Source organism: Otolemur garnettii, unplaced genomic scaffold, assembly GCF_000181295.1.
Source record: "Otolemur garnettii isolate 467f Iridium unplaced genomic scaffold, OtoGar3 scaffold00023, whole genome shotgun sequence".
Lineage (NCBI taxonomy): Eukaryota > Metazoa > Chordata > Mammalia > Primates > Galagidae > Otolemur > Otolemur garnettii.
In genome coordinates this window covers 11890988-11900281 of record NW_003852418.1, presented here as the reverse complement: position 1 = coordinate 11900281, position 9294 = coordinate 11890988, and the positions used below count along the sequence as shown (strand labels likewise).

Sequence of the window (9294 nt, the reverse complement as noted above, 5' to 3'; positions counted from 1 at the left end):
GCCTGCCACAACGCCTGACTATTTTTTGGTTGCAGCCATCATTGTTGTTTGGCGGGCCCAGGCTGGATTCGAACCCGCCACCTTAGGTGTATGTGGCTGGCTCCTTAGCCACTTGAGCCACAGGCGCCAAGCCAAGTCTTCAAATTCTTGAAGAGGGTTTGAAGCTGTTTCTGTCTCTGAAGATGGAAATGGTCTTTCCCCTTTACTCTGGGAGAAATCCCAGCTCTTGGGGGAAATCCTAAAACAGTGACATTACCCAGATGCATATTTCCCATATTAAGTTGTTTACTTTGTTTAGTAACAGTAATTAAACACGCAGCAGACATTAACTAAGGGCCGGGCTTTACGCTAAGCAAACACTTACCTTTATCTCTTTAAATCTTTTTTTTTTTTTTGCAGTTTCTAGCCAGGGCCAGATTTGAACCCGCCATCTCTGGTATATGGGGCCGGTGCCCTACTCCTTTGAGCCACAGGCGCCCCCCCTCCCCCACTTTAAATCTTTTTGACAACTGTCAACCTAATTCCATAGGTGAGGAAACTGAGGCCTGTAGTAGTTATGCAACTTATCCACCATCATACAGCAGCATCAGGATAATGTATATACTGTATTTTTCTATGTATAATGCACTCCCATGTGTAATGCACACCTATGTTTTTGGCACAAACTTTCAAGAAAAAAAATTTCATTTTAATTTTTTAATTCAAATCCAAAGCTTAAAGCCTGCAGTGTCAAAAACAAAACCACTGCAACATTTTCCAAGGGATTTTCCAATAACTTTTGTGAAACTATCAGCTGGATTGTTAGCTCCCATCTAAAGCGTACAAAGAGAAATACGTCAGTCTTTGTTGGCCGAAAAATACTTTTGTTGCAAGTTCATTGTAAATTCAACAAAACTTTTGACCATATTCCAGGGCATTATTTTGCATATTGCTTTCTAGGATAACACTTTTAATGCATATGCATAAATAAAAGAATTAAAAACACAGAATTAGTACTACCCGTGTGTGATGTACATTCTTACTTTTCCCTTGAAATTTTGGGCGACAGCGTGTGCATCATACACAACAAAATACAGTAAGTTGGGTGAATCTGTGGCTGGACAGTAACCTTTTAGAGATGAAGAATTAATTTCTTTTTTTTTTTTTTTTTTTTGAGACAGAGCCTCAAGCTGTCCCCCTGGGTAGAGTGCCATGGCATTACAGCTCACAGCAACCTCCAACTCCTGGGCTCAAGCGAGTCTCCTGCCTCCGCCTCCCAAGTAGCTGGGACCACAGGCGCCCGCCACAATGCCCAGCCATTTTTTGGTTGCAGCCATCATTGTTGTTTGGCGGGCCAGGCTGGGGATTCGGACCCGCCACCTTAGGTGTATGTGGCTGGCGCCCTAGCCGGTTGAGCCACAGGCGCCGAGCCGAAGAATTAATTTCAAAGCTTGGATTTAAGTGTTCCTGGAGTCCATGGGAGAGGACTTACCGTGTCTTATTGATCAAGTATTTGCTTCAGTAGTTTCTGTATCTGAAAGTGGAAATGGGCTTCTGTTTGCGACTTGATCATGCAGGGAAGGCTGGCCTGAACGCCTGAACGTTTCTTCCCCTTATGCTGGGAGAAAGCCCATAGGGAGGACTCCCATTTGGAGTGGCTGAAAAGACGTTGCCACTTGAGGGCATGTGCTTACAATTCTCAAGACAGCTTCACCCAAGTCGCAGGGAAGGGAGCTGCATGGGGAACCACTTGGAGATGGAGCTTTTTTTCCAAAGGATATAGATTTTTCTGCGGCCCAGGGTAGGCAAGGAAGTCAGATTCACTCTGGGACTTGGAGGGAGGAGGGACTTTTGCTTTATCTGGGGCAAGAGGAAGAAGAGGGTGTCCTACATTCTAGAGAGGAAGGTAGGTTGGCTCCTGTGTGACATGATGCCAAGGAGAAAGGAGGGTAGAAACCAGCAGGGGAAAAGCATGAAGCAGGCACATGGGCTCCAGGACCTATTTATTTATTAATGCAATTTAATTTGGTGTTCTCCTTTTCTGCACTGTAATTCCCACTTGTTATCCTCAAGCCTTCCGGTAAAATTTTGTTCACTACTATGGCTTCATTTTAGCTGTTGGGTCAGATAGTAATTGTGCCCAGTATCAATTCTCATCTTCTGTATTTTTTAATTAAAAAATTTTTTTTTGTTTAAGTCTTTAATCCATTTTGAGTTAATTTTTATATGTGGTGAGAGGTAGAAGTGTGTGTATTTTTTATTTTTTTATCCTAATTTGTCCTCTTGTGCCATGAAGAGCCACCACTATTTTTAAGACAGACCTCCTGAACTGAGGGGTAGATTGCCATGTGTCTGGCCAGACTGCCCTTTCACAGAAAACAGGATTGAGGCTGGGCTCGTGCTTGCCCAGCTAGAGACTACATTTCCCATCTTCCCTTGTAACTACACATGTCATGTGACTGTATTCTGACCAATAGGATGTGAATGGAAGTGATGGGGTCCACTTTTAAATCATGCCACTAAAGGATGGGTAGAGGGGACCGTGTGGGGATGTGTGTGTCTTTCTTTCACTTTTTCTTCCATCCTACTTCCTGGAATGTGACATGGTGGACACCAACTTCAACTGTGCATATAAGGCATCATGGTAGAAATGAAAGAGCACACAATGGAAGGCCCCTGAGACTCTGACGCCATAGACCTGCCCCATCAATGCCAGACTGGTCATGCACACATTGCTACATGGGAGACACATAAAACGGCTGATACTCAGCCGACATGCACAGCTGCAGTCATCCTGGCTACTTATGGACAGTGTTTAGATTGTTTAAAAAAAAATAAACTTCTTTGTTTAAGCCACTGTTGAGGGGGAGTCTCAGCTACAATAACTGAGCCTATATTTTAATTAATCCAGCCATGTTTGGGGGGGCTGGAAAGGAAGAGAGCTGGGTATCACTTCCAGGGCAAGATGGTCTTAGGTACAGGAACAGCAAGTACAAGCAGTTAAAGATGGCAGACAGGGCACTAGAAGCCCTGATGGGAATGGCTCCGCTGGTCCATGGGACATGTGAACAACATTCAGAGATTCTGAGTAATATCCTACAGAAAGAACCTGAAGAAGTTTGGACTTCTTAGCGTCGTGGGGTCCCATTGTTGGATATTAAAGGGGAAGCTGGACATTTGGAGGACAGCTATGGTTATAAACAGGGCCCCATGAATGTTAATTCCCTTCTGAGTCAGACACGGTGGGTTCCTTCCCTACGTGTTCCCTTCCCCCTTCATCTTGGTTGATAGACCTACCCATTATTATAACAGAGCCTGAGAGAGGGAGCTGGCCCTTTTCTAAGCCTCCCTTGCGATAGGGCGTGGGCATGTGACTCAGTCCTGGCCAACGGCACATGAGGCAAAGTCTGTCCAGGAGCTTCTGGGAAAGATTTCCCCCTCTGGTAGAAGATACATAGGGTAGGAATTTTTTCTCAGCAGGCTAAGGTGGAAGAGAAAAGAGATAGAAAGCACCTGGGTCCTCGACAACATCGCTGAGTTGTGGAGCTGTCCCCAGAATGGCCTGTCTCTGAACTTATGTGCAGAGATCATAAATATTTTTACTGTTTAAGCCACTTTGGGTTGAGTTTTTTTGGGGGGGGCAGTTTTGGGCCAGGGGTGGATTTGAACCCGCCACCTCCGGCATATGGGGCTGGTACTCTACTCCTTTGAGCCACAAGCGCCACCCAGGGTTGACTTTTTTGTTACTTGCAGGCAAGGGCATGATAACGGATCCATGGTCTTTGTCTTCTGTCTCTACTTCCTCCAGCCCTGTGGATCTCAAATTTAGTCATGTTCTTTCCCCAAAACACTTGCTTTGGAAGTCAAAGTCTTTTAGAAACCACTGGCGCCATCTTTTTTTTTTTTAGACAGAAGCTCAAGGTGTGGCCATGAATGGAGTGCTGTGGCATCACAGCTCACAGCAACCTCCAACTCTTGGGCTTAAGCAATTCTCTTGCCTCAGCCTCTCAAGTAGCTGGGACGACAGGCGCCTGCCACAATGCCTGGCTATTTTTTTTGGTTGTAGTTGTCAGTGTTGTTTGGCAGGCCTGGGCTTGATTCAAACCTGCCAGCTCGTGTATGTGGCTGGTGCCCTAGTTGCTGAGTGACAGGCACTGAACCCACTGGCGCCATCTTGTTACCACTGTCCTAAATAAGAATGTCCCTGCTCACTCCTTACTTCTTCATTTCAGAAGCAAGAACTGTGCCTAGAAGGGCAAAAGCTGAACTTCAGCCTCCATGCAAATGTCCATTTGGGTATGAATTGATCCTCTTGTTTTGGTCTTAGCAGTCTAAGTGTGTGTCTCTCTCAGCAGACTCTCAGGCCTCAAGGACAGGCACCGCGTAGTACTCATCTTGGGACAACCTCAGGGCCTAATTCAGGACCTGGACAAGAGGAGTTGTTCCCTGAATGCTTGTCAGATGAAGATATGAAAGAGTTAAAGATCCAAATCCCTTTTTATCACCTCCCTGAACAGAGTCAATTTCTCTCCTGATCGCTCTAGGGCAAGACCGTGCTTGCAGAGACAGCCGTGGAAGAAGAGGTTAACCCCATTCTCAGTTCCAAAGCAGCTCATAATCCTTCTCTTCTTAAGTTACCCTTAATCCACCCACTGTCAGCCTCAGCTCCAGTTCAACACCGAGCCGACTCTGACCTGGATCTTCTCAAAACAAGGAAGAAGGAAGGAGAGAGAAAAGGAAGAAAACCGTGTACTGAAATCACTGCAGGAAACGTGGAAGAACTGAAGAGAGAAGTGACTTACTTTGTTTTTTAGAGTCAGAGTCTTACTCTGTCGCCTAGGCTGGAGTGTAGTGGTGCAATCACAGCTCACTGCTATTTCCAAGGCCTGGGCTCCAGTGATTGTTCTGCCTCAGTCTTACAAAGTGTTGGATTACAGGTGTGAGCCACCACACCCAGCCTAAGAGAAGCAATTTAAAGTGGAAATTCTGGGCCAGGCAAGGTGGCTCATGTCTGTAATCCCAGCACTCTGGGAGGCCAAGGTGGGTGGATTACTTGCGCTCACAAGTTAGAGACCAATCTGAGCAAGACTGAGACTCCATCTCTACTAAAAATAGAACAACGGAGGCAAGAGGATCGCTTGAGCCCAAGAATTGGAGGTTGCTGTGACCTATGATGACGCCATGGCACTCTAACCAGGTTATAGCTTGAGACTCTGTCTTAAATAAATAAATAAATAAGACATTCTGTCATGCAGAACTGGAAGTTCTAGTGTTGCAGGTGGAAACTTACTTTTTTTTTTTTTTGAAACAGATCCTCAAGCTGTTGCCCTGGGTAGTGTGACGTAGCATCACAGCTCACAACAACCTCCAACTCCTGGGTTCAAGCGATTCTCCTGCCTCTGCCTACCAAGTAGCTGGGACTACAAGCGCCCGCCACAGTGCCTGGCTGTTTTTTCTTTTTTGGTTGCAGCCATCATTGTTGTTTGGCAGGCCCGGGCTGGATTCGAACCCGCCAGCTCAGGTATACGTGGCTGGCGCCTTAGCTGTTTGAGCCACAGGAGCCAAGCCAGAGGTGGGAACTTTTTATTCTTCTTAATTTTGTCCCTAGTCACAAAGAAAAGTACATATAAAAGAGACACGACTTACTTTTTAGTCTCACCGTGTGTAGTGGTCACTGCTAACATTTTGGTAAGGACGTTTTCACAAGTCCTTTAGTTCTGTCTCATCAGCTCCATCTGCCCCTTCCCCAACCCTTCCCCAATCTCTCTGTCTTTCCCCAGGTCCCTGTCTCTTTGTCTCTTCTTCTATCAAACTTAAAAGTTTCCAGGTTCTTCAGCCTTGGGGGTGGGGTAGGAGGGTCAACTCTCCCTGGAGTAAGCAATCTGTGTGGTGTAATTCCCATCTTTGGAAGCAACTGGAAATCAAGTCTCCTCTCCTTCACAGGAATTTCTGGGAAATCTGAATACATTGTCCTCAAACTCTGCTTGTCACCTGTTTCTTCTTGTTCTCAATTGTGGCTTTGATCCCCTCTCCAGCTTCCTCTTGCTCTTCATGTATCAGGAATGCTTTTGGCTACAGGTAACTCTCAATCTGACTGAGTAGCATGAGCAAATCCGTGTCAGTTACCCCACAGAGCAGGAAGGCTGGCATAGGTCTGCGCTGGCCTGGCTGTGTTGAGGCTCTGTCTGCATCCCCCCAGCCCTTGGGATTCACACCTGCAGCTCTAGCTGAGCTCTTTCTCTGGCCCCAGGAGTGGGCTGAGCTCACATTAGGGCCTGGCCGAGGATGCTAGGGAGTTTATACCTTCAGAAGCAGCTGTCAACTGAGCTGGTGGATACGTACCCTGGTCCCCTGCTCCTCAGGTGGGAAAAATCAGAGGCAGGTCCTTAGCAGTCTCTCAGGGATCCCCAGTGGCAAACTCACTCATCTATGTCCCTTCCCTGTCTCACTATCCCACTCCCCACTGCCACCTCCAAGATCTGCTCTCAAATCAATTATGCGCTCGCATTCAAATCTGGGTCTCAGAGTTGGCTTCTGGAGGAACTCAGAAGAAGACGGGGGACTTCTGGCTTTTCCTTGTGTCTAACTAAAAGCCTTCAAATAGAAATATCTTCTTTGACCAACTGGGAATTAAAACATTTCTGACAACCTTTAAAAGAGTGGTTCGTCCCAACTTCTAATCCTCAAGATACCATAATATCGGGTATCTATCTAGGGCTTCTTTGTGCGAGGCATGTTAGCATGTGCACTAGGGTGACATTGGGGTACACCGCCGAGTCCCTCAGCCTAAGTTCAGAGATCGTTCAGCAGTTGGGGACAGCTGCATCCCCACAGGGCTCACCATGGAGTCATGTCAGCAGAATGGCAGGCCAGCCCACTCCTGCTGCCTGAGGACACCTGAGAAGAGGAAAGACAACATACTTCACCCTTTCTACCCCACCCCCACCCCAAGCTCTTAGTAGCTCCGAGCCACTAGAGTCATGAGTCTGGCTCCAACTGAGTGATATGGAGAGGAAAGGCCTAGAAAAACTTTGAATCATATCTGAGATGGAAGCATTTTCATTTATTTATTTTTATTGTCTTTATTTTTTTTAGAGACAGAGTTTCACTTTGTCACCCTCAATAGAGGGTCATGGCATCATAGCTCACAGCAGCCTCAAATTCTTGGGCTCAAACAATTCTCTTGCCTCAGCCTCAGCTGGGACTACAGGCACCCAATGAGATCTCGCTCTGGCTTGGGCCGGTCTCGAACTCATGAGCTCAGACAATCCACCTGCCTCAGCCTCCCAGAGTGTTAGGATTATAGGCATGAGCCACCACATCTGGCCCGAAGTGTTTTTTTTTTTTTAAGCAAAGTTTTATTGAACCATAAAACATATTCAGAAAAGTATATATAGGTACGTGTACACACACCTATGTGTCATAAGTACACAGCTTTAAGAAATTCCCCAGACTGAGTGTGCCTATGTGGCCTGCACCCAGATCAAAATACAGAACTCTCCCAGCACCCCTTCCAGAAAAAACCCGCACCTCACCTAGTCAGTACCCTTCATCACAGGTGACCACTATCCTGATGACTAATACCTGGATTGGTTTTGCCTGTTTTTGAACTTCACATAAATGGAATCACACAGTGTGTCCAGTGTGTGCTCTGCTTCGCTTCTCTCCTTCACGCTTATGACTGTGAACTTCATGTGCATCCTTGGAGCGAGTGATGGTTCACTTGGGAGACTGACACTCTAATAGAGGAGGTTTGAATTGTAAGAACTGAGATGAGACAGCCCTGGCAACTACAAGGGCCTGGCACATTTTAAAACTGGGGAGAGGTAGGCTAAGGAAGTCTACCCAGTTTGGGCAATTTACTTAACTTCTTATTCCTCTGCTTCTGTAAAATGGGGATAGACACTCATTCCCAACAGGTAGGGGCATTGGGATGATGATCTGGGGAGTCGATATGTGGAAAGTGCTTAGGAGAGCCCCTGGCATAGAAGAAGGGTGTCCCGCCAACACTACTCTATCATCCTGACTACTGCCCAGAGGGAGAAAGGAGATTTCAACAAGGACTCTTTGGTAACATTGATTACAAAAATAAAACGATTTCACAGTTACACCTCAGCAAGTTGAGACAGATCACTAAACCAGTTAGACGTGTGTCATCTCAGTTAAAGTTCACATTGACCCTGAGAAGTTAATAGGATAATGCTTATTTAACAAGTGGGGTAACTGAGGCTCCCAAGCAACTCCCCCAGGGCCACAGTACAAATCGGTGGTGGAGTCAAGGTCTCTGTGACCCTAGAATCATGCTGTCCTCTTTGCCCTTTCCCCTAACTCTCATCTCCTGCTGGATCTAGTGGTGCTTAGGATGCATTGGGGTGACCCCCTCCTGGGCTGCCCTTGACATGACCTCCTTCTGGGATGCCGTCTTAGAACTTACCCAGATGTTTTCTGTGTCGATTTTCCCATCAGCCTGTTCATGTGAGGCTTAATCTTCCTTGTGGGTCTTGGAAGCAGCACTTTGTGAAACACGGGGTGAGTCAGTCACACTCAGCAAACAGGTTCTAAGTTAGCACCATAGCAGTGGGGATGGTGGCCAGGAATGTTGGGTTTCTCTTGGTGAAATTAGCCAACTGAGGTTAACAGAATCCTCCCACTGCATATCATAGACATTGGTTATGGCCAATATGCACAGAAAGGGAAAGTATTGGAAGGATGCGAGGCGCTTGACAGACATGGAAAGAGAAAAATGTCCAGAACCGAGTGCGGATGGAATTGTAAACAGGATACCCTGGGGGATTTGGATTGCATCAACTGACTCCTGTTCTCTTCCATCTCGAGGACGTGTCACTTAGGGTGCTTTGGCTGCACGTAACAGAAAACTCAACCGACTCAAACTGGCTTAAACAGTAAGGGAGTTTCTTGGGGGGGGGCAGGGCCGCTCTGAGGTTGGTTGAATCAGAGGTTCAAGAATGTGGTTGAGAACTCCTGTTTTCTCTCTTTCTTCCCTTTACCATCTCCGTGTTGGCTTCATCTGAAAGCTGCCTCCCTGTGGCTGCAAAATGGAGCTGCTAATAGTAATTATGACGACAATAGCATGTACCAAAACATCCAGGGTGGCCCATCCCTCTCTTGAGAGTCAGGAAGTCCCCAGGACATCTCTCCTCAGGTCTCATTGACTGGTGAACTGGTGTGGGCCTATTCACCCCCAAACCAAACATCAGTGAGAGGCACACAGGATGATTTTGGCCCCCAGGGGACACGGGATAATGTTGAAGACATTTTTGGTTATTACAACCTGGAGAGATGCCAGTGGCATCT

The 9294-nt window shown here is 46.7% G+C and overlaps 1 non-coding gene across 1 annotated transcript; it reads right to left on the bottom strand.

Annotated features, from left to right (window-relative positions):
* Positions 1-2253: 2253 nt before the first annotated feature.
* Positions 2254-2343, bottom strand: LOC111724522. The gene has a single exon (XR_002772812.1).
* Positions 2344-9294: the final 6951 nt, after the last annotated feature.